A 24304-nucleotide genomic window follows, 5' to 3' on the forward strand; every position below is an offset into this window, starting at 1 on the left:
AAACACTGCGTACCCTTTATTTTGCACTTATTAATAGTCATTTGACATATTGTATAGAATCATGGGGTTTGACATACAATACTTTTCTTGACCCTATCCGGCGATTACAAAAACGGGCTATCCGAATTGTAACACAAAGCAAGTATACCGAGCCAAGTAAACCACTTTTCCAGTTATTAAATATCCTTCCTTTTGACCTTTTGCGCTCTTTAAAGATAGCGGTGTGTGTAATCAACATAGTCAAATATAATCAACCTTTCAATGCCTCCCTGTTTCGCTCATCTTCTCGACTCACAAGAAACCTTACACATAGCAACTTTAATCTACCACCGAATTATAACGTTTATAGCGAAAGATTGGTGCAATTTTCAGGAGCCAAGGTTTGGAATGCTTTACCTCCAGAAATAAAACAGTCTCATGAAACAAATAGAGAATTGCGAACATACTTTATGAGCCTTATTTGACATATGTGACAGTTGTCTTCGGTTTGTGTCTGTTGTACCATGTTGTTCATAAAAGATTTTTTTCATTCTGCTGTAAAATGCACATTATTTTATTTTTTCTTTGTTGTATGATGTATTTGAGTCTTTCGCCGTGATTTTGTGCTTTTCATTTTTCGCAAGTGCTGTGTCATTGCCTTCATATATTTTGTTTCTGAACCCCACACTAGCCTCTGGCTAAGGGTTCCGTCAGTGTTTTGGTAATTTGTATGGCAAAAGTAGAAATAAAATGAATGAATGAATGAATGAATGAATGAATGAATGAATGAATGAATGAATGAATGAATGAATGAATGAATGAATGAATGAATGAATGAATGAATGAATGAATGAAGTTTTGGTTTTGTGGGGTTTAACGTCCCAAAGCGAGTCAGGCTTTGAGGAACGCCGTAGTGAAGGGCTCCGGAACTTTCGACCACCAGGGGTTTTTCATCGTGCTCTGACATCGCACAGTACACGGGCATCTAGCATTTTGCCTCCATCGAAATACGACCGCGCATGCGAAACGGTTTGAGAGAGATTTTGGCTAAAAAACTGTGATAGCTCACCTCGCTGCCAGGACGAACCTGCGTGCCCAGATATTAAGGCGAAAGCCTTTAATGCCTCATGCTGTCGTTAGCAATCCGTGTCAGCAGCCGTGTCTGCGTCCGTGTCGGCAGCCGTGTCGACAGATGTGTCCGCGTTTTGACGGGTGTCCACAGAGATATTTGAGACAGTTACTGCGTAATTTCCTTTCCTCAAATACAATTTTCAGTTTCTTCATTACGGCCCCTCTTTCTTCTTTCACTGCCACTTCCTCCCTTCCTGTACGGTGCGGTTAAGGTGTCCACCGAGATGACCGAGAATCACAGCGCCATTTCCTTTCCTCAAAAAGCTTTGCGTTCAAAGGGCAAGGCATCGCTCCGAACGGATGGTGGCGTTCCGTGGACTCCCTGGCAGCGTTACAACACGCTGTCGCGTTCCACTCCTAAAGGCGAAGCTTAAGCGTCATTAATTAGCAGTAAATTAGTTCAGAGTGATTAATCAGTAATTAATCATTAATTAGTAATTTGCCATTACTTCGTCGTCAATTATGTGTGACGTCATCCAGTGATGACGTCACCAGTGTCACATTGGCAAAGTGGAGGGGAAAACGCTTTCGCCTCTATACGCACTTTAGGCTGTCAAAGTGCCCCCTGAATTTTTCTGTGTGGAGGGTGGGGATGTGTATCGACCGGTTGTGTGAGTGCTGGTTGTACAGAGGCAAGGATGGAGGAAGAAGGATGCTGTGGAGCCCGCGGTTTCCGTGAGACAGGCGTCTGTGTACGCCACCGCCGCAGCGTCCAAGGGTGGCTTGTGGTTGCATGCGTATGCCTGGTGGCGGCCTGCGTGTGTGTGGGCGGACATGTTGCGTGGATGGGTGCGAGGCGGAGGTTAGGGTGCGAGGAGGTAAATAGACTGATCTACCCCCCTAACCTCCGCCTCGCACCCATTCCACGCAACATGTCCGCACACACACACGCAGGCCTGATATAGACTTGCCTGCGGCCTGCGTGTGTGTGTGCGGACACGTTTCGTGGAATGGGTGCGAGGCGGAGGTTAGGGGGGTAGATAGGTATATCACTTTCGAGGAACTCTGTGAAGCCACCAAAACGGCACAACTAGCCAGACTCACACGCACCCCTGCAGGACGTGCTCTGCTGCAGTCTCCTCGCATATCGCCCGTCGGCGTTATACCCGGCACTGACACAATCCCTACTTCCATAAGAGCTGCAGTTCAGATACCCCCCCCCCCTCCCTAAACACATGCACCCGGACAGTAATCAAAGGCGCAGGGAGGCCCGGGTCTTTCCACACCTCAATGCACAAGCTGTCCACACACATATGCAGACATGGAACACTGCCCTACACAGCGCCGCGTAGCCTTCCAGTCCGCCGCCTATCCATCCCCCCCCCCCCACCGTGGCCCATCTAGCTTGCCTCTCTGGATCTGAGCCTGCAATGCGCCCTCGTCACCTTCGCCCAGGACCTATTGAACGCCTAACATAAACGCTGTTATGTGTCACACCACCACCCCCACTCATGTTCCGCCCGATGTTCTCCTTTAGGGAGCCTGCTCGTCCAGCAAAGACCGAAAATACTAGCAACGGCTGGTTGAGCGGGCGCGCAGGATAGGGACTGAACGGAGTCCAGAACTCTGAACACTACCCGAAGAGGATGGTGACCAACTGCCAACTTCCCTTTGGTTAAACAAGAGTTTTCCACCGCCGCCTCTGAGCTACAATGCGCATACTGTGGCATAGGGGTGAACCGGTACCACATCGTAAGGGCCGTCGAAGACAACACAGAAATAGAAATGATAAAACAGCTGAAGATTAAGCGACTACCACTATCGCGTCACACCTTAAAGGCAAAGCTTCAGTGTCCTCTTTCTCTCCACCAGGGACGCAAAGTGAAGACAACGTAGGAATGTTATAAGGACGTAGTATCACACTTTTATTAAACCTCCTAAAGGTCAGGTGTTCAGCCGGTCTTGGGATACGGTGTGTCGAGGGCGCGTTGCAAACTCAGGTCCCGAGACGCAAGCCAGATGGGCCGCAGAAGGGGGCGGGATACGCGGAGGGGGGCAGGGGGTGCCGCGGTATTGTGTGTCAGTTTTTTTAGTGTGTGTGTGTGTGCGTGTGTGCGTGCGTGTGCGTGTGCGTGTGCGTGCGCGTGCGCGTGCGCGTGCGTGTGTGTGTGTGTGTGTGTGTGTGTGTGTGTGTGTGTGTGTGTGTGTGTGTGTGTGTGTGTGTGTGTGTGTGTGCGTGTGCGCGTGCGTGCGTGCGTGCGTGTGGTTTGGAACACTGGGATACGAGCTTCACGGATTGATAGGTACATCTGAGACGGCACTATCAGCTAATCATTATTAGTGTGTGAAATATGCGTGGCCAGTATGTGAGCCTTGACCGCATCCACAACCGATGGGCTCGCCCAACAAATTCCCGGCGTCCGGTGATGAGGGCGGCATCTCCGGGCATGTCGGAACGTCGAGCAGGGCTGGGTACCATATCTAGCCTACCGCATTCTCCAAAACAGCGTCTACACCGGGGACCCCGCGCACCGGCGTATCGTTTGGGCTCCTGCTCACATGGGCCTTGAGGGAAATGAGGCAGCTGACGCCGCCGCCCGCGCGCTCTCTCACCGGAATTCCCCTCCGACCCCGACGATCAGGAACTCGAATTCACTCCCGCTTACTCCTTTAAAGACATTGTTTTACATTATCAATATGGCCATGGTCTTTATCCCCGCCCGTGTAAAGGTCTCTCAAAGGCGGAGGAGCGGCTTTTGCTTCGCCTGTATACCAATACTTTGCTGTGCCCGGCAGCTCTCAAACACTTCGACGCTTCTTTCTCGGGCAGCTGTCCGCACTGTGCGGAGAAGTCTTCGGACATTTACCACATGGTGTGGGCTTGCCCCTCCAACCCTGCTATCCCCCCTCACCCCAACCCAACCCGGGAGGACTGGGAGGCGACCCTGCTCGGCTGCTCTGACCTGCAGGCCCAACGGGCCTTGGTCGCGCGAGCCCGGGCGGCGGCCGACGCCACTGGGGTCCCGAACTAGGGACCTCCACCTAGTACTTGTAAGGGCTGGCCCCCTCTGGGTCAGCTCCTGCAATACCTCCAGTAGTGCAGGTGTAAATAAATGTTTTCCACCACCACCGGCAGATCTACTAGGAGAGGGGAAAGCCGTGTTGTGAAATGTACGCAGAGCTGCCTGCGAGGGACGGAGTGGAGGCAGGGGGTGTTATGGTGGTGGTGAAGAGTTCGGTGGCCTCAGCGACTCCGTGGACTTCTTTGGCTATAAGTTGAGCAGGGAGAAATACGGAACAGTCATGCAAGTTCCTGTCGGATGCAGGGATAAACGGTTAGAGCAAGGCTGCAGTGAAACCAGCCTTGTCCGCGAGGTAGACGCCTGTGTAGGTCACTGCCACTGTGTCCCTGGGTAGCTTTCGGTTCTACGGCAGCGGCCTGCGTGTATGTGGTCGTGTTGTGTGGAATGGGTTCGAGGCACATGCTAGTGATACAGACGCGAGACTGCAGTAGGTCAGGAAAGCAATGGGTTCGTAAGCGTTGTAAGAGTGTCCACCGGCCAGCCAGTGAGTAGGACAGCCGGATGATTTGTTCTTCCTGGTGTAGGTGTGGGGGGCTTGGAGGGTACGGAAGAGGCCTGTTCTCTACAAGGTGTCTGTGAACACCTCAGGGGCTAGTCCTATAGTGTTTTGTGCCTGTGGAGGGGCAGCAAAGAATGTATGAGTTTGTTCAGGGTGAGCACTTGAGAATGGAATGGTGACTGGCATGTTTTTCGGAGGCGCCAGAATATGTTAAGACTACGTAGCGAAGTGCGTGCGTGATGGAGTGCATGTGTATATGGCCTGATGGATGGTTGAAGTATCGGAGGTAAGCGGCGTCGCTAGAACAGGGCAAGAGTCGACAATGAATGCGCTGTACGACCAGGGTGAGCGAGACGTAGGCGTTCAGTGTCCGTTGATATTTGCTGCGACCTGCGAGTATAACGCCTTTGTCAAACGGGCGTTTCCGAGTTTTCGAGCACGATCGAAGCGTCCAGTGCCACACGGGCATTTTCTATGCTCATTGATGTACGTGCGTAGGGAGGCGCCAACTATTCCCCAGACATCTGTAGGAAGCTAACGTCCGGCAACACTGCGCAGCTAAATGCAGCGCTAGTCAAATCATCGACGCTGTGTTGACGGCGGTTTGCGGCGAGAACTTTGTGGTGGTTAGGGTGCTCATGGCCACAGAATTCACAGGTATTGCCGTTGCGACTACTATGAGCCTGAAAAGAAAACGAAAGTTTGATATGGTGGTGGTGGCTGCAGCTGACCTCGAAACAAAGGAAGAGGCAGAGCCAGCGAGGGGAAAAGCTGAAAACGGAAAAAGGTGGCTGCTTTTTACGAGTGGATTATGTGCAGCAGCTGTCTGTGTGCAACCGGACAGTGCAACGTGAAAGACGGAGGTGTGAACAAAAAGAGCGTTGGTTTGAAAGCACGTTTAGAAATAATTAAAGGAGAACCGTATTCTCACGAATGCTTTCCGTGCGTCACAAAAAAAAAAGCAAAACACTGAGGCAACATACGAGTATCGAGCGTTAGCAATGTCGAAGGAATGTTGCGTCATTAGACACCTTCGCTATTTCCGGTACAAATTCTTCGTTTCGTATGAATGATACGAATTCGATTAGGCTCCAGAAGGCGCATTCAGCACTGCAAATTCCTGTCGTTTAATCTCGCGTTACGCAAGTTTGGTAGCCGTTTGTCGGGTTTTTATTTTATTTTATTGCTTAATTAGGCACGGGCATTATGGGGCTGACGGTTGAGGGTGCTGCAGGGAGCGGCCAACGACAGTGTCCACCTGGTTGCGACTGGTTTCGGTCGCATGGTCACAGCCGCAATTCTGCTGCGTGAAACAAAAAATGACATATTAGAAAATAGAAAGAAAAAGGCGATAATGAGCAACGCCTTCGCGCACATGAGTGGTTGAAAATAAAAAAGCAATATAAGCAGTTAGAGCACAAATTTAAAGTAGCGCCATATTGCGGCTCTCGAAACGGATAAAAAAACGGATGACAGCACGGCATGCTGGCACATAGTTACGGCTACGCCAATGCGATATGAAACGTCAAAGGCACTAAATCATGCAACGCTTGCCGTGAATCTTCTGGTGTTTTCGCTATTTCTGCTTTTTACAGAAAAATAAAACAGCGACCTGTCATGTTTACAGTGCAAACTGCAGCAATAAAATTCCTCCAAGCAGTCCTTCAAAGAAGAATACTGATTGAGACGTGTGATTTTTGTTAGTAAAACTGAATTTTGTGGCCCTGCATGGTTTTGTTAACGTTCCTTCAGCAGTAAAGGATTCGGTTGGTTTATTAGGGTTCAACGTCCCAAAGAGACTCAGGCTATGAGAGACGCCGTAGTGAAGGGCTCCGGAAATTTCGACCACCTGAGGTTCTTTAACGTGCACTGACATCGCACAGTACACGGGCCTCTGGCATTTCGCCTGCATCGAAATTCAGCCGCTGCTGCCGGGATCGAACCCGCGTCTTTCGGGCCAGCAGCCGAGTGCCATAACCACTGAGCCACCGAGGCGGGTTCGGCAGCAAAGGTGTATTTCTGTTCCGAGAAGATTGCATTTCAAATGGAAACGCTTTCCTCGCCGCTTGATGATAAGAAACCCTAGGAGCAACGCCTAACGGAAAGCAGCTGGTGAGGACCAATTAACAGAACATATTTTGAAGGGCGAAGGGGAGATTGTGCATGAAAAACTAGGCGCACTGTATACCAAACGCCTAATGACCTCGGGCGTACCAGAAGCTTGGGAGAAAGCTAACGCCTATGAAAGGAGACGTAAAAGATACAAATTACACAGTGATCAGCTTACTCTCCATTGCCTATAAACTATCTGTGGTTTATGGTGGTTTAAAGTCCCAAAGCACTCAGGCTATGAGGAACGCCGTAGTGAAAGGCTTCAGATATTTCGACCTGAGATTCGAGAAATTTGGTGTTCTTTACTAAGGCAAGGACTAATACCGTCAGGACAACCTGAGACTTCATTCAAATGATGAGGCGGGCTTTCGTAAAGGAGACTCGACAATAGGACATGTTCAGACCACCAATTAACTGAAAAGAGAAATGTGCAGAACATAACCAAACACTATATATAGCCTTCATAAATTACCAGACAGCATGCGACTCAATCAGAACCTCCGCAGTAATGCAGACACTGCGGAATCAGGGCGTAGAAAAGCCTGATGTAAAATTGTATATAAACGAATGCGCAGATGCCATAGTCCTCCATAAAGTCAATAAAATTCCAACAAGGAAGAGCGTAAGGCAGGCAGACACAATCTCGCCAATGCTGTTCAACGCCTTTTTACGGGAGGTATGCAGAGGCCTGGTTTGGGAACAGTTGAGGATAAGATTGAATGAAGAATACCTTAGTAATCTGTGATTCGTTGATGGCGCTGTCTTCCTAAATCACTCAGGAGATGAACTGCAGAGAACGAGCAAAGAGTTAGACAGGCATGTTAAAAAAAACACTCGTGAATGCAGTACGACACAGCTACACTCCATTACTGTCGTGCTCTTCATTCAACATAGCTTTGCCTGCATTCGAGTTTGATTCTCACCTGCTGCAACTCTTGCAGATCAGCTATGAGGGTTCTTCGTGCAGTGTCGGTCTCCTGTCGTAGCTTGCAGATGTCTGGTCCTTTCTCCTGCTGCATTCGACCATGCGCAAAACAATCAGGTCCCACATTTAAGAACAACAGTTTGCGACTACAACACCCCAAAGTACTGCACACATATTTGTTCCTTGCCATGTGGCAGATATGAGCCCAGTTTTTTCTTCGGGGTAATGGGCAGTAGGATAATGACTATAGCATGGAATGATGCACATATAAACCCTGTGTAGCATTGTTGGTTTTCTTAATGAATGGTAAAGATGCTGCATATACCATGATCACACATTGTTCTGTACAAAAGCAATTGTCACGTATTCAGCACATGCTCCTGCAGCTGCAACAATGGCGCACAGGATACAGACGAGTTCACAGGCTGCTGAAAGCCTATACAATGCTAAGCATCTCCTAGATAAGAAAAGGTGCTACATCACACAATGAGAATCCTAATGGATCTTTTTTCCCCGTCACCGTGGCTACGTGTAGCTGTCAAATGCCCTTTGGACTGCTTGGATAACACAAGGTGCAGTTCTCCAATGTGGTCCTTGAAAGAAGCCACTGTGGCTTGTAACGTCACATATGTTGGCCCCCTGGATGGGCTGCAATAAGGGCATTAGTGAAGGACCTCAGCAGAAAAGTGCTTGCTCTTGCGACATCCAGTTTACCACAATTCCATCACTAGTCACTGTTCTTTTTGTGGGTCTTGCATTAGAACAGCTCATTAACCACATTTATTATCACTTGGTCAATTCAAGCTACGCCACAACATAGCATGAATGCAAGACAGGAAAAGCTTGAATGGCATGGCTATGCTGTCATATCTTACTAGTGGCATACACTGCCAGACTTACACGTACTGAAGGCGGCAGTTTCTGAATGCGTTCCAGTATTTAATACTGCACAGTGCTTTAATACACTGGCTCGGCTGTACTGTTTTTTCTTTCACATTACTATCGTGTCTGGCGCATGACAGATGCTTATGTACCATAAAAACCAACAACACACACATTACAAGGGACTGCAAATTGTCAAAACACATGACACGTTTCTCTCTCTGCGGTAGCTTTAGTCTGTTACCCAGTGTAGCTGGCACCACCTGTGGAAGCTTCTTGTAACAAAACAAGCCTAACCAAGCCGTGGTCTTACCAAGCGCTCTTAGCAGCGGCTCGATAGTGCGTCAGCACTATCTGCAGCGGCGCGGCGGCCGTTCACTTCGCCACGGTCAGCGGGCACGCTGCGTTTGCTCGAAACGCCGTTGAGAGCGCTGCAATTTGGTAGCGCACAAGCGTAGTCACGTGGTATTTTTTTCACATTTCGCGGGCTTTCTTTAAACGGCGGGAAAAAAGACCCCGTAGGAGATACGATGCATTAATACACGCAATTACCACATCAAGCATTTCCATCGCGATAAAATCCACAATCAATCAATTATGTACGAGCAATCACACAGAAACATTAAAAACCTGAAAATGTCATCACGCTGCGCACACATAAAAATGACTTCGACTTTCAGTGCGCTTCACGATGCCTTCATGACTCCCCTCATAATGCCTTCAGTTTAGAGCCAGTGACACACTCCAGCGGAGTGAAGTTAATGTGACGTAATTCTGAAACATCATAACGTACCTCGGGCACTGTTACAGTAACATCACATTTTGTTGCGCAAAGTTGCATGGCAGTTGTTACAGGCAATGGTGAGGCAACATTTTGCATTAGTTGGATAAATCTACCATTATACTCATCTTCAATTTTAACTAGGATGGTTACTCAGACTTTTAGTTTCCTTTACACATGTTAATAAACGGCTCTTACCTTTAGGCTTTCGTAGCAGTCATTCATACTCAAGGATTAAGTGTCCGAGGAAATGCCCCCAGAATTCTCCAGTAGCACACCATGGACTCTTTTCAGCTCACCTAAAGCAGAGTGAACAAAATAAACGAGACTAATCTTAGTGTCTAACAGAGAAAGTCTCATGAACATGCATGAAGAAATCTGCAAAAATGAGAGATGTGCAATCTGCAAAAGTGAGAGACCACAAGATTACTGCATCTCAGAGCAGCTCAGAGCCAGTTCAGTTCTTTTCTTGCCCTGCTGTTCAAATAGATAATTGAAATCAGTGGTGTCAGTTCGTGTTTTCACAGTGAGCAAGACTGACACATAAACACTGTCATGGCAACCATATGAATTTCTTGTACTTTTGCCAACTCCACAAAGATGTCAGCTGTTGTTTTTTTGCAACTGACTACGGTATAGGTTTCTTCACATCCTTCATAATTTTGTGCAGACACTAAAGAAGTGGTTTGATGAGCCAAGCCACATGCACACACGCACACACACACGCACACACACGCACACATGTAAAAGGTTATTAAAATGGCATCACTAGCGCGGCACGCCTATGCAGGCAACCATGCCGCACAACAAAATGGAAGTCACATCACATCATGGCCACATGAGCGAGACAATCCTGTTGTCTGACAAATCCAATAATGACCCCAACCTCAAGCCATGGCGGACGGGACTTTTGTCGGCACCCTTTGACACATCTATTAGAGAAGCTGGGTGCGCTGACCCATACCCACATTCCCTTTGTGCAGCATCTTTTGGGCCCAAAAGCATCCCTCAGTTGAGGGCTTTTAGTTTCGAACCTTGCAATAGTAATGGCAGCTGGTAGTTACAAGGTTGCCAGGCGCCTCCTGACACTCACCAAATCGGATTGTGAATAGGATCTATACGGGGCGAATTTTTTAGAATTTAAAGATTTTATTTCCAAGACATTATTTCCATACATTGGTGCGACCTGCGCAGCAAGACGGACACCATGCATGCTACAGAGCTCAATAATTAGACGATTTTTTAACTAAAATTTAGAATGAACCTTTTTATTCTTGATTTTATGGGGCATCACCAATGAAGGCCGCCAACATCGATGGTGAGCGCAGATCACCAACCTTCTTTATCCGCAATATGACTCCAATTATCGATCACTGAATTGCCCCCTCCCGCAACACACTCACAAAATGGCCTTCTCACACCACGAAGACAAGATGCCATTTGTGCATTTTATCAAAGAAGCAGTCAACGTAATTTTGGCAATAATACTTGCACGCAACGACACCATTCTACAAATATGCAACGCAGGAAGGCCAACTCAATGAGCTTTAAAATGTGCAATTTCGCCATCCAATTTTTCGAATCACACTGTGAGTAAAAAAAAACAGACTGCGCCCCCCCTAGATGCAGCCAGCCCTCAGTCCCGCAACACAATACTGTCCCTAATTTCAAAAATAAGAAAGCTGATTAGTTTACTGGCCTTAATTAAATATCTAATTATTGGGATCCACCACGCACACAACGTCCACGCCGCCCTACAACACACCTGCACAGACATATCTCTAACAGTTTCCAAAACGAAAATCTGTAAACAGTTAACAAATCATCCTGCATGCACACACGCACACAGGCACGCACACACGCACAAACAACACAGCCACACACACACACGCGCGCACACGTTCATGTGGACATGTTCATTTGCACGTTCATGTGCACACGTTTTCTTTCCTTAATCGACCTCAACAATCGATTTTTCCCCTTTCCTACTGCTCAGGAAACAAAATGCCAATCTCAGGGAACCTGCACACTCATTTTTTCTGAAGCTTCCGACAAATGCAATAACCCTAATTCAACAGGGCAAAGGAGCAAACTCCGGAACAGATACCGACTAAGAAGTCTTCAGTAGCGTGCTATCCCTTCACTTGGGCTCAGAAAAGACACGAAACCTAATGCTGACTCCGTTTGTAAATGTTTGAGGGATCCGCAACTTGAGACGACAGAAAAGCGAAATTCCAGTGTATTTTCAGTCCCGTTTTGCTTTCCCTCAATTTTTATGACACCGGACGTAATCATATCACCTCATAAGAATTACAGCAAAAAGGATTTCAGAGAAAATCAGGGTGGCCACTGGTGCCACCTTGCACATCGGAGATGTGATGTCGATGTTCATTGTATTACACGTTATAAGAGAGCTCAGTTTTGTTCTTGAAAAAGGTACGGGCTTTTAGTGTAATCCTGGTGCTGATTACTTATAGCTTGTAATAATGCAGTAGCTCGTAGAAGTGCTAGTCTTTTCGTGTACTTTGGTTAAACTGACATAGCAATCACATCACTGCAAGAAGTGGCCAGCAAATTTACGGGTGCCAAGCAACCTGCCAACGAGGTGTTTCATTTTTCAAACAGTTTCTGTAGATATCAAGAAAACGCTGCCAATTTCAGGCCCATTCTTTCATCAGGAACGGTACATGACACCACAAATGACTTAAAGAGCAAAAACAAGATAGCAACTTTCAGCTATGTCGGTGCAGACAGTGTGCAAACACCTGTTAGGAGCCTAGAAAGGAGAGAATAGGTAGGAAGGATGTTGCATTTGCATCTCAGCACTGATGAAGTTTTACAAAACAGAAATTCTGTGTTTCCCGACAGAGATTCACGACACAATAGTATTTGTGGACCAAAAGTTCAGAAAACTTGCAACACTAGTCATAGTCCGCCACATTCCAGTGCTGCGATTCGAAATTTACAACGGAAAATACAACAGCATTTTCTGCTCCATTTTGACAATGGCAGAATTTTTTTAGTCCACTGACGTTACAGTCCAGGAAGCCTAAGACCCATGGTAGAAAAGCACGCTTTTTGAAGCTAAGAAACTGGCAACTGACCACTAATGCTAATTGCAAGAGCTCACTTCAATGCGCTGAACATCAATAGTTCGACCCATGGGACAGGTCTCTTATAGCGCGCAGGCTCCTTCTAGCAAAGAATAATATGAGGGTAAAACACTGCAGGAACATGGGAGCGAGACGGTCGTAGGAACTCGGGTTACAGGCTAGCCAATCAGTTGCAAGCAGATTTTTGAAGGCTACAATCAGAAGAGTACAAAACAAACACCTCTAAGACCGGTACAGTAACGGTGAAACTTTTAAATGGCCTCGACATAAGGCCTTAAAGGGACCACTTTGGGTTCGAGTCAGGTCACGTGCCAATTTGTCTTTCCCTGCGGCGCCTGAATTGAAGGCGTTGAATAGCGCTGACACAAGGCTTGTCGGCTCTGCTGTAAAACATGAAATCTACGCAACTGTGGTTCAGGAGCAATTAAACGCCGTTCGAACTGCGCTCCACTCAGGTAAATAAAATTCCGCCTGTCCGGGGCTGCCTAACGACCTGTGCAAAGGAAAGCATTCATAAGCCAGTAAAACACGTCCTACTAAAATTGGGCGTTTAAAAGAAACTGGGCCAATCCTTAAGCGCTGCCATCTACAGATTACAGTTCGAATCATCGCTCGCCTCCGCAGTGTGAGCCCCTAAGACTAGTGGCCAACCTCCGACCGCGTTTGCATTCACGAAAAGCAGGGCTGTACTGGAATACGCGTTTTTCGAGCCCAATAGACGTGACAGCGCCTGCTGACAAGTTATATTCTTTAAACGTTCTATATCTACAAAGCATTGCTATGTTATCTTGTTCCAAGAAGTCATAAAAATGAAAAGATCAAGGTTATATGCGACATTCGCGTTAACTGTCTCACTAAAGACGGTTCGATAGCGGCGGCGCCCGCTAGACTCACCTGCCACTGGAGCCACCGGGCCGAAAGTCCCGGTGATCTCGACTCCCTCCGGAGGTTGCACAGGGAAGGGGGTGGAGGGCTCCGCCGCATTGCGCACCACTTCCCGACGACGGTCAGTCATGGGTGTGTGCATCAAGAGCAGGTCGGAACCCCTGCATTTAACCCAAGTCACGTGACTGCGTGCCGTCGTCATAATCGGCCAACCGGACTGCGAACAAACAGCTTACTGCGGCAGGTGGCAATTAACATGTCGCGAGTGGTTGCTCGAAAGCAGCAGCCTGGGCCTCCACTCTTCACAAGCTCAACCGACCGCAGGGATCTATTAATGTAAAGTACGGAATGACCAGTTTCGTATATATGGGCGTTAACCATTAACGATATCCAGCTCCGCCTTAAGGGTATGGCGCGCTTACGTCCTACGTCACGGGCGACGTCGTGGATTGGAACCAGCGCCTGACCCCGCTTCGATATCCTAGATTACACCCTAGCCGCTGTGATGCGAAAGCACATAGCGTGCCGGTGGCCTTTCACCGTTTGGCGACTCTTCACGGGGCGAGAGGGGAGTGCAACAATGTATCTTTATGTTTTAATGCACTAAACTGTTCCCAAAAACATGCATCCTGTGCACCACAAGGGTAGGAGGACAGCCAGGGCTCTGGCTCTCAATCGGAAATATAAGCAACAATCAGGTGTCTACTTCAAATGCGCCTGAGTATCCAGTTCCCGACAGAGCATTTTCAGTCGCAGAGATTACGGGAACACAGGCCACAGTCCTTCATCGAAATTCAGCCGCCGCGGCTAATCCTCTCATTTCATGATCTAATCCACTCCTTGAACTAACGAAAATTCAGCTTCCGTACAAAATCGCATTAAAGAGAAGGAAATCACCTTAAAGGTGCACTGAAGATGAATCTGAACTCGTATTTTACCGTGGGAACTCGATCTACACGTTCCGAGCATTCTTATAAATCTCGATTTATTGCCCTGTGTGGCAGATTTTCCTAATTAAATCAAATTAACGTCCGGCTCCCGCCTTTTTTTTTTCAATTCTCCCCCGAACGGTGGGCGGAGTCGACCAACGCGTCGAGTGGCTTTCAGCCAGCTCCGTGGAGGCTTTCTTTCGCTTTATTTTGTTTTTTTAGGTTTCTGTGAATAAATACTTTCATTCGCAGATAATATAGCCGCAAAATAAGCCCGCAGAACTAAAAATACGCGCCGACTATTTGCTTCTACGGATTGCTACGTATTACTCCGCCGATGGCAGAGCGGCAAGCTGCCACGGGACTGGGTGAAAGGCACTCCACGCGTTGGTTGACTCCGCCCTCCGTACGGGGGAGAATTCAAAAAAAAAGGGCGGGAGCCGGATGTTAATTCGATTTAATTAGAGAAATCGGCCACACAGGGCAATAAATCGACATTTCTAAGAATGCTCGGAACGTGTATATCGAGTTCCCCCGGTAAAAAGACGAGTTCAGATTCCTCTTCAGTGCACCTTTAAGGAGACTTCAAACTCCTTCCGTAACCCGGTAGTTTTCTTCCATATGTTCCCAAACCAATTTTCTACCCAACGCACCCTCTGCGATGAGAGAGCTACCTTAAACTTATGCTCTGGGGATGCAACCAGAACCCCTCCCCCCTTTTCAGAATTAGGGGAAATCCCGATTCCAGACGACTGGGAGACCCTGCTGCGCAGCTCCGACCCGGACATACAAGACCGGATCCTTAGGTGCGCCTATGAGGCTGCCAGTAGGCTTGGCCAGCTGGCCATCTAGCAGGGCGATAACTATCCCGACTATAAATAAAGGTTTCTTCTCTCCTTTCTTTTCCGTCTCGTAGATAGTTACCAGTCTAGTCCTGTCTAGGTGAAAATCCGTGGCCTGTATGCCAGCACAGGCGATGATGCGATGCTATGCTATAAATCTACTTTAGCTGTATAGTTTCGATATTCGCTTTTACACTGGTCACCTCCTTCCCAGTGCAGTCTTTGAATTTCATTTTGCCCTCGATTTGTCGTTTCGCCACTGCTTGAGCTTCTTGCGAGTGCAGGCTTCTGAGGACGGGAGCGGGATTTCTTGAGGATCATCTTGAGAATAAATCTTTCGGCCCTTGAGGGCGCCCCGATCCACCCACGCACGTACGGACACCGCGGCGTTGTGGCCGAAAGAGGACTGTTACCGCAGTATAACAGAAAAATATATGATGACACTAGCTCCTACTCTCATGCAGAGTTGTCCATCCACACCTTGTGGACAAAAGCCTTTAAGAACGGGAAAATGAGTTTTCGCTATAACGATTTTACTCCCGTGTGTCTGCAGTCTCGCATTTTTTTGCTATTAACCGTTTCTGCTATTGCCAAAAGCGTTTCCCACTGGTTTTGTATTGCAGCCTTAACTGCTCCATGCCAGCGATGGAAACGCTTTAAAAGAAAGATTTTGCTACGTATTCGAAGAATGCACCCGTATACCATGAATATTTCCATACCAGTACCTTACACTATTCTGATGTTAAAAATTTCTGTCCAAGAATGTTCGACATGGGAGCGGCAAGGGCACACGCCAGCTGGATATCGAAGCGGCGGTTCCGAAATACGTACGGCGCACGTAAGGCGAGAGTGAGGGTACAGAGATGACTGCGCAGGAAGAAAGGTAAGGCATGCTCCGTTAGGCGGCCGAGAACGCATTTCTGTCCCTTTTTTTCCAAGTCCCGCAAAATTCCTCTCGCAACAGTACCTACTCAAACGGCTGACTACGTGTTCGGTTAGATTTCTGGAGTAACGTCCCAAAGCGATTCAGACTATAAAGGACTCCGTAGTAGAAGCCTCCAGATAGTAGATCTAGCTCACCTTAGGAGAATACTGAGATGAAAATATGACCGATTTGCGTAGTTGGGCCAAATGCGGATTAGTTATGCTAGGCGTTCAGTTTAAAGGCCTTTAATGGCTCATTATTCTGTCCGTAAGCCCCAGTACAGGTGTCAATCATCCGGATGACGTAATCAGTGATGTAATACGCCATAACCAGAAATCACTCAATTCGTTGTCGCATAGTAGCCAAAATCATCAATTTCTAATTAGCCATTAATTTGTACTAGTAAATAGTATTTAATTACTCATTAGTCATTAGACGGATTGGTATTATTTATTTTTAGTCATTGATTGATACTATTTAATTAGTCATTCGTAGTTGACTAGTATTTAGTAATTTAGTAATCAGTCAGTAATTGGTAGTTGGATCATCGTATCTTTGGTGGCGCTCGCGTCGCTCCTTACTGCGCATGCGCTTGGTTCCTTGGTGGCGCCACCGTCGCGAGGCGCTGACATTTCAGCCAACCGAGTCAGACGTCTCCTTTCATTCGCAAACAGCATTCAATCAACAACAGAAGCAGCCTAAGGGGCGCACAAAGGCTCTCGCCTCCCGCAATTTAGATCGCCAAAGTTCCCCATGAATTTTCACTTCCGTTCCAGTGTTCAGATCCAGCGTTCTGGGATCGGAGTTGTTCGGATAGCGATAAGGGGTTAATGTCCGTATATGCGGAACTGCTCATTCTACTAGAATCATAGATCCCTGGTAGTCTTCCTACCTCTCCTGGCGAAGTGAGGCAGCGGTCAAGCGATCTGCCACTGCTCTTCTATGGCAACTGCTGCCATTGGCGGGACTTGGGTTGTCTGGATTGGGTTGAGATCCAGGTTGCTCTTCTAGAGCAGCCTCTCATGATTAAGTGAGCGGCCGCCTCACGCGGTGGTCAGGCTGCTCACCTGCCTGCCACAAAAACAGACTTCAGACAAACAGGCAGACGGGCCGACAATCACACAACGGCTAAATTCTAGGTACGGCCACTATAAAGGCCAGCGCACTATAAAACTCAGGCTTTACAATACCGGAACCACCCTTCACCGTTGGTGCTTTCGGGAGCAGCCCTTATCTTCCAGATCGACACAATCAAAGCTGCCGTATGGCATAGTAGGGATGAGCATGACGCATACTCACTCGTCTCGACCTCCGCCAAAAAGAGACCATAGGCCAAGCTCTGCCAGATGCTTTCTTCTGCCAGTAATGCCAGTCCATAACCACTGCAGGATCGACTGCATTGCGTTCATATCTCTCGCTGTGTGGAGGTGATCTTGAAGTATTACTCTCCGCCTCTCCTGAGCGGTCAGAGTATTGAAATCGTCGTCGTTATTTGACACCTAGGCAAAGAGGAAAAAAGCTGGCTTCATCATCTAAACGCCACTATTATGTCGAAAGAGAAAGCCGTCAGCTACATGCAGTGTCTGATGTCGAACGGATGCAGTGAAGGAGCGGATAATTCGTGGAAGGCATGCCGTCTGCGAGCAACTCTGCTCAATTTGGAACAAAAGTTGCAATTTGGTACAAACAGCGCTGGTGTGGCGTGGAATACGAATTCGCTGGTTTTACGACCAGGTCCACAGTTCTTGGAGGTTTCGTGGTGGGCCCAGCGTCCATCCCAAACAGAAAAACCAAGCAAGCCAGGTATTGGGAGACAGGCCGACTGATCCAACGAACCCCATACGAATAGCTGGATCGTTGAAACTCTGCACGGAGAATATAGCGTCTCGTAGATCCCGAGCTAGTTGAGAGAAAACTGACGCCAACCAATATTTTAATTTTGCCCGACGTTTCGGGACCAACTCGGTCCTTTGTTCAGGGGCGACTAAAGTGTGCCACCAGCAGCGGGGTGTTGCTTTGCTCTCCCTTTGTTAGCACGTGGCGGAGTCCACTAACGTACGCAGAGGGAAGCGGTCCTGGAGTTTATTCATCGCTGCCTTTGTGAGACGGATGTGCCATGACTCCACATGTCGCCTCTTGAACAGGTCTGGCTCCACGGGACGCTCAACTCCTCGGAGGCTACTGGGTGGTCGGCGCCGCATTCGCAGTGTTCTGCGAGGGGGTTGGATTCCGAATTCATTCCGAACATTTACCATGACCAAAACACCTTGTCGTCTATAAAATCCGGTGCTCCAAGTTCCCGGCTTCATACGTCGGCGAAACAAAAAAACCTCCATCAAAAAATAATGCAACACAAAAATGACATCCGGCTAATGAATTCTGAATCCAAACCCCTCGCTGAACACTGCGAGCGCGCCGACCACCCAATAGCCTTCGAGGTGGTCAGCATCTTGGCCGGCTCAGACGGTGCTTTCGTTCAGATCCCGAGCTCATTAGTAATCGTCCTCGCGTGCAGGAGCACACAGGTTCATCAATCATACGAGACTGACGCGTACCGGAGAATAGAGTATAGGGCATACATTGCATATATATTGATTCCCGAGTGTATCCAACTTGTTCCACATTATCTTTCCATTAATGAGGTTGCGTCCAGTAAAGAACAACGGACTATTTCGCTGATCTCTACTGAGCAGTGCATGAAATTATCCGCGGTCGCCAGCCATTGCACATTTCCTAGTCGCATACCTGGTCTCATAGAAATCCATTTCTTAGTCTCTAGTTTCCTAGCCTTTCCTAGACGCGTAGAGTTATCCAGGATGTCCTCATGCTAAGTAAGGGGTACGCGAGCGATTATGTGAGCACGTGTTCACCATAGCGGAGAAGCCGACGGCACAGATGTCGCTTTCACTTTGTTAGCGCAATGAATACGAGACTGTGGAGAACCCCGAACATACCGAAAAAGTGCCTTATATTTACGTTGTTTCTTCAGCCTCGGAAATATTACCTTCACGCAGAGCAGTAACCAACCTACCATCATAGCGGTGTATTCCCCCTTCCGCCTGTATAAAGTCGTCGAGGTCCACCAGAGCCCTGTTTGAGAGAGAAAAAAAAACGAATTGTGGGTCAGATAGCGATCGACGCAACGGCAAAGGCGTATTAAGAAATCACGCCTGCGAAACGGGATGCTGCTTTTCATTCTGCACATTGTGCTTATTGGAGGTAGCGCCAGTATAATGAACCATCGAAAAGCGCCTGTGAGAGATTGTCGTCACATCATTTTACTGCAAGTAGTATAGTGCTGGAAATATTTGATTCAGGCACGCACGCTAAACACAAGGTGTAACAGCTTTAGAATGCAGTTCATGTCGATTTACCCTTAAAACCCTTGTATTCTGTAGAAGCTGTGTTTTCGTTCTTTGTTTGGTTTGGTTTGGTTTGGTTTATGCGGTTTAACGTCCCAAAGCGACTAAGGCTATGAGAGACGCCGTAGTGGAGTTCTCCGGAAATTTCGACCACCTGGGGTTCTTTAAGGTGCACTGGCATCACACAGCACACGGGCCTCGAATTTCTCCTCCAAAGAAATTCAGCCGCCGCGGCCGGGATCGGTTCTTTGTCTATTTTAAGTCTTCATATTATCCATGCCCTTATCCTTGTGATAGAGCTGACCTAACGAGAATACTTACGATGAAATATACGATGATCACGATGATCGATTTCCATAGTCAGGCAAAATGCTAATTTTATGCGCTAGCAGGTCGGTTTTTCACTTTCTGTTCCGGTGCTCAAATCCACTACTCACGGATGGGAGTTGTTCGGTCAGCGATAATGGGTTAAAGTCTGTATATGCGGAATCGACCATTCTCTACATTCGTAGATCCCTGAGAGTCTTTCTAGCACTCCTGACGCAGTGGTGCCGCGGTCAAGCGATGCGCCACTGCCCTTCTATGGCAGGTGCTGGCATGGGTGGGACTTGGATTGCTTGGGTTTGGTTGCGATCTAGGTGGCGCTCCCAGAGCAGCCTCTCACGATTAATTGAGCTGCCGCCCCACACAGTCGCCAGGCTCCTCACTTGCCTGCCTCAAAACTGGCTTAAGGAAAACAAACAGACGGACAGACAGACACAAAACGTCTAAATGTGGGGAATGGCCACCATAAGTGCTAGAGCACTAAAAAAAAAAAACTCCGCAACTTACACTACCGGAACCGCCATTCGCCGTCGGCTCTTTCGGGCGCAGCCATTATCTTCGGCACTGACAACAGTAAAAGCTGCCGCATGGCATAGTAGGGATGAGCATGACGCATACTCACTCGTCTTGACCTCCGGCAAAAGCAGACCAGAGGCCCAAGCTCTGCCAGATGCTTTCTTCTGCCAGTAATGCCAGTCCATAACCACTGCAGGATCGACTGCATTGCGTTCGTATCCCTCGCTGTGTGCAGGTGATCTTGAAGTATTACTCTCCGCATCTCCTGAGCGGTCAGAGTATTGAAATCGTCGTCGTTATTCGACACCTGGGCAAAAGGGAAAAAAAATCTGGCTTCTTCATCTAAACGGCGCAATTATGTCGAAGGAGAAAATCGTCAGCTACAAGTGGCGTCTACTGTCTGGCGGATGCAGTGAAGGAGCGAATAATTCGTGTACGGCACTCCCGCCTACGATCAACTCTGCCCCCTCTGCAACAAAAATGGCGATATTTTACAAAGTAGGACTCGTGTGGCATGAAATACGAATTCGCTGGTTTTTAGGATAAAGTCCTCACCACAAAGTAACTGTTTTAGCTGCGGATATACAGGGAAAAAATATTGTCATCGGTCCAGAAGTTTTCGTGCGCTAACAAAATGAAATCCCCGGGAAGTTAAGCGTCCCTTCATGTAAACGTTCCCAGTGGGCATGTTTCTCAGGGGTATAATCACTGCCATAGAGGGTTCAGCTTAAGTTAAGGACAACGCAACGGGTTATGGAAAGGAAAATGATAGGTGTAACGTTAAAAGAGACATGAAGTGGGCAGAGTGAGTGAGGGAACAAACGCGGATTAATGACAACTTAGTCGAAATCAAAAGGAAGAAACGGGCTTGGGCAGGGCATGTAATGCGAAGTAAAGATAACCGATGGTACATAGGGGAAACAAACAGGATTCCAAGAAAAGGCGAGCGTAGTAGTAGCAGTGAGATTAAGTTAGCAGGGATGCGGTGGCCGCAGATGGCAAGGGAAAGGTTTAATAGGAGACACACGGGAGAGGCCTCTGCACTGCACTGGGCGTTAACAGGCTGATGGTGACGAATCATTCTACCACATTTCATTGGACCATTTTCAGTCTTCAGATCTTTGGCAAAGTTTAACAACATTTGCGCTCTTTACCATATAGTAGATTCTGCTGTGCGGTGTAATAACGAAAACTTACTGCCGTGAAGTCACTCAAGTGATAGGCACAAGGCGGTGAGGATCGTACAAGCAGAAAGAAGTGATGCTCGATGCACAAGAAATAAATCTGAAGAACCCATCATGTGAACAATTAACTAGCCCATGGTGTTTGATTTGGTTTGGTTTGGTTTGGTTTATGGGGTTTAACGTCCCAAAGCGACTAAGGCTATGAGAGACGCCGTAGTGGAGGGCTCCGGAAATTTCGACCACCTGGGGTTCTTTAACGTGGTTGGTTGGTTGGTTTATGGGGTTAAACGTCCCAAAGCGACTAAGGCTATGAAAGACGCCGTAGTGGAGGGCTCCAGAAACTTAGACCACCTGGGGTTCTTTAACGTGCACTGGCATCGCACAGTACACGGGCCTCTGGAGTTTGTCCTCCAAAGAAATTCAACCGCCGCGACAGGGATCGAACCCGCGTCTTTCGGGTCATGAGCCGAGCACCATAACCACTGAGCCACCGCGGCGGCGGTTCTTAAACGTGCGCTGGCATCGCAGAGTACACGTCCTTCTACAATTTCACCTCCATCGAAATTCGTCCGCCGCGGCCGGGATCGAACCCGCGTCTTTCGAGTGAGATGTGTTTCTTCGGATTCATCTCTAGTGCATGGAACGTCACTGAAGTGGTTCGCTTCGCCACATCCGTGCATCCTCTCGATTACATCAACAGCCATTAGCGTGCAAATAGATGTCATGCTTCTCTCACGAGTCTGCACATTATTATGCAAGATGCATGCGGTCGAATCCGCAACCGTGACTGTATCTCCATGGTGGTGCAATTCATTTTCCTCGAAATCATAACGCTCAACTGTTGACAACAAACGGAGTCGGCGAATAGGCGAGGCTGCAAGGGATAGTGACATTAGGTGAGCATCCTTTATATTTGTTCACAATTCCAGTTCTTGAAAATCATTTAGCCCAGCACTACACGAGCTCGAAACCGATCGGAACAATCGCGAAGTGGGTCACGCCAATCATAGTAAATCGGTTAGTTTTTAAGTATTCGTCCTTTAAGATTTATTCCACTTTGATGAGAAATGCACTGTTCTAACGCGATAGAATTAAGTCCCCGTTCCGCAGAAAATTCGGCGTCGTCACCGTCGTCGTCGGCGTTGAGGGAAAAATCGACCCGAGGTCGGGTGGCTCACGTGACCCAGCCTATGGGCAACCTGGGGCACAAGATTCTCCTCTCCCTCGCGCAACCCACCATGGTCGCAAAATGGGCCGGACACATCACCTTGTCACCTCGTGGTTTACGGGGGTTTAACGTCCCAAAGCGACTCAGGCTATGAGGGACGCCTTAGTGAAGGGCTCCGGAAATTTCGACCACCCGGGGTTCTTTACGTGCACTGACATCGCACAGCACACGGGCCTCTTGAATTTCGCCTCCATCGAAATTGGACCGCCTCGGCCGGGATGGAACCCGCGTCTTTCGTGTCAGCAGCCGAGCACCATAACCACTGAACCACCGCGGCGGCGAAACGCTAAATATTACACAATTAATGGAAAAACTTAAGCTTATAAGGCACACGTGCAATCAGCCTAAAAGGAAATGAAATTATAAAAAAAATTTGGGGGGATTTACGGCGGAAACCTTGTCTACAAACATGCACAGTCTTCTGCAGTCTTGTAAGACAGCTTCTACGATATTTAGTCTAACGATCCACGCCATCTTCAAAGCACGCCCGAGAGCAACAAGCTATCCAGCCGCAACACCATCCGGTGCAGCTGTTTTTGTTGCGGAAGGAACACTACGCTAGATGCGAGGCATTTCGCGGAGCCCCTGAGAGCCCCAACTGCGCCTGCGCGAGGAGCGAGTGACGTCAGAGCAGCGCGGAGCCGCCGCCGACTCCTCCGCTGCGCGGGTGACTCGGAGGTGCCGTCGCCGGTGCGCCAGCAGTGCATTTTGCAGGAGGAGTGACGTCACACGGCGCACAGCTGCTGTGCTGGGGCCACTGCCAGCTCCTCCGCTACGCGGGTGACTCAGAGGTGCCGCTGCGATTTCTGCGCCATTGCTTAAGCAATTCTACTCGGGATGGTCATTGGTCAAACCACAGCCAATTTTTCTTTTGAAGAAGTCCATTCCTACCCATTTGGGAATCGATAACACTTGCTCTTATGAGTTTGACAAATGCCGTCCCTGTAAATCACTCGTAAATCAATCATTCATAAGCACTGCCAGTGCTTGCACTTCTGCAGAGCTGAACAGTGAAAAATATACATTATTTATGTTCTTTATTTCCTTCCCGCCTTGTATTCATGGTGAAATTGGAGCACGACAACCAATTGGCTAAGAAACACTGTATCTGAGAGCAAAGAGCGAAGTCGCTTTAACGAGGGAACGTAGTATAGAACTTTCTCTGCGGCTCCGGTTCTTGGATGCTTTTCAAAAAGAAGAAAAGCGAAGCATTAATAGAGTGGCAGGGAAAATAACAGAATATTATCAAAGAACGTTGTTTTTTTTTTGCCGTCGTGTGAGTGATGTGAAAAATTGCGACTCTGAAAAAGTGTTCTCAGCAATTTTCCCGATGGGCCCCCACCAAGTAAAGTAGCAAAAAATTCAATCACGCTGCCACAAAAGAATTCAGCTACTTCGTTGCAAGTTTTTCAACAATTTACAAAAATGGTCAGTCGGTGGTATTTTCCTGCTCGAAACGAGAATGGCTTACTTTCAAGAAAAGCAGGAAGTGACGGCTAGATGCCTAAAAGGTATACTGTTCACTAATCTGCTGTCAACACCATTTCACAATCAAGAGAGCATGAACGAGGCGCCGATTTTAAATGCCAGAAGTTCATGGCCTGCTTGTTCAAGAAACGAAGTTTTAAGAAGAAACATGCGCAGGCATGAAAACCGAAAAGTCG

The 24304-nt window shown here is 48.0% G+C and overlaps 1 protein-coding gene across 19 annotated transcripts in view; it reads right to left on the reverse strand.

Moving 5' to 3' along the window:
• The window catches only part of LOC149332456 (uncharacterized), a 160344-nt gene that overhangs the window by 110445 nt on the left and 25595 nt on the right, over window positions 1-24304 (reverse strand). For 15 of the 19 annotated variants that reach the window (XR_016285212.1, XR_016285211.1, XR_016285213.1 and 12 more), the window contains 7 exons: window positions 20335-20535; window positions 19058-19116; window positions 17326-17525; window positions 13340-13491; window positions 9531-9631; window positions 7668-7757; window positions 7475-7531 (listed from right to left, as the gene is read on the reverse strand). The gene's annotated coding sequence lies outside the window, so the exon portion shown is untranslated. The other 4 variants (XM_089558007.1, XM_089558011.1, XM_089558010.1 and 1 more) reach the window with 4 other exon arrangements.

The sequence above is a fragment of the Amblyomma mixtum genome, chromosome 8 (genome assembly GCF_055824585.1).
Source record: "Amblyomma mixtum isolate Tamu chromosome 8, ASM5582458v1, whole genome shotgun sequence".
NCBI lineage: Eukaryota > Metazoa > Arthropoda > Arachnida > Ixodida > Ixodidae > Amblyomma > Amblyomma mixtum.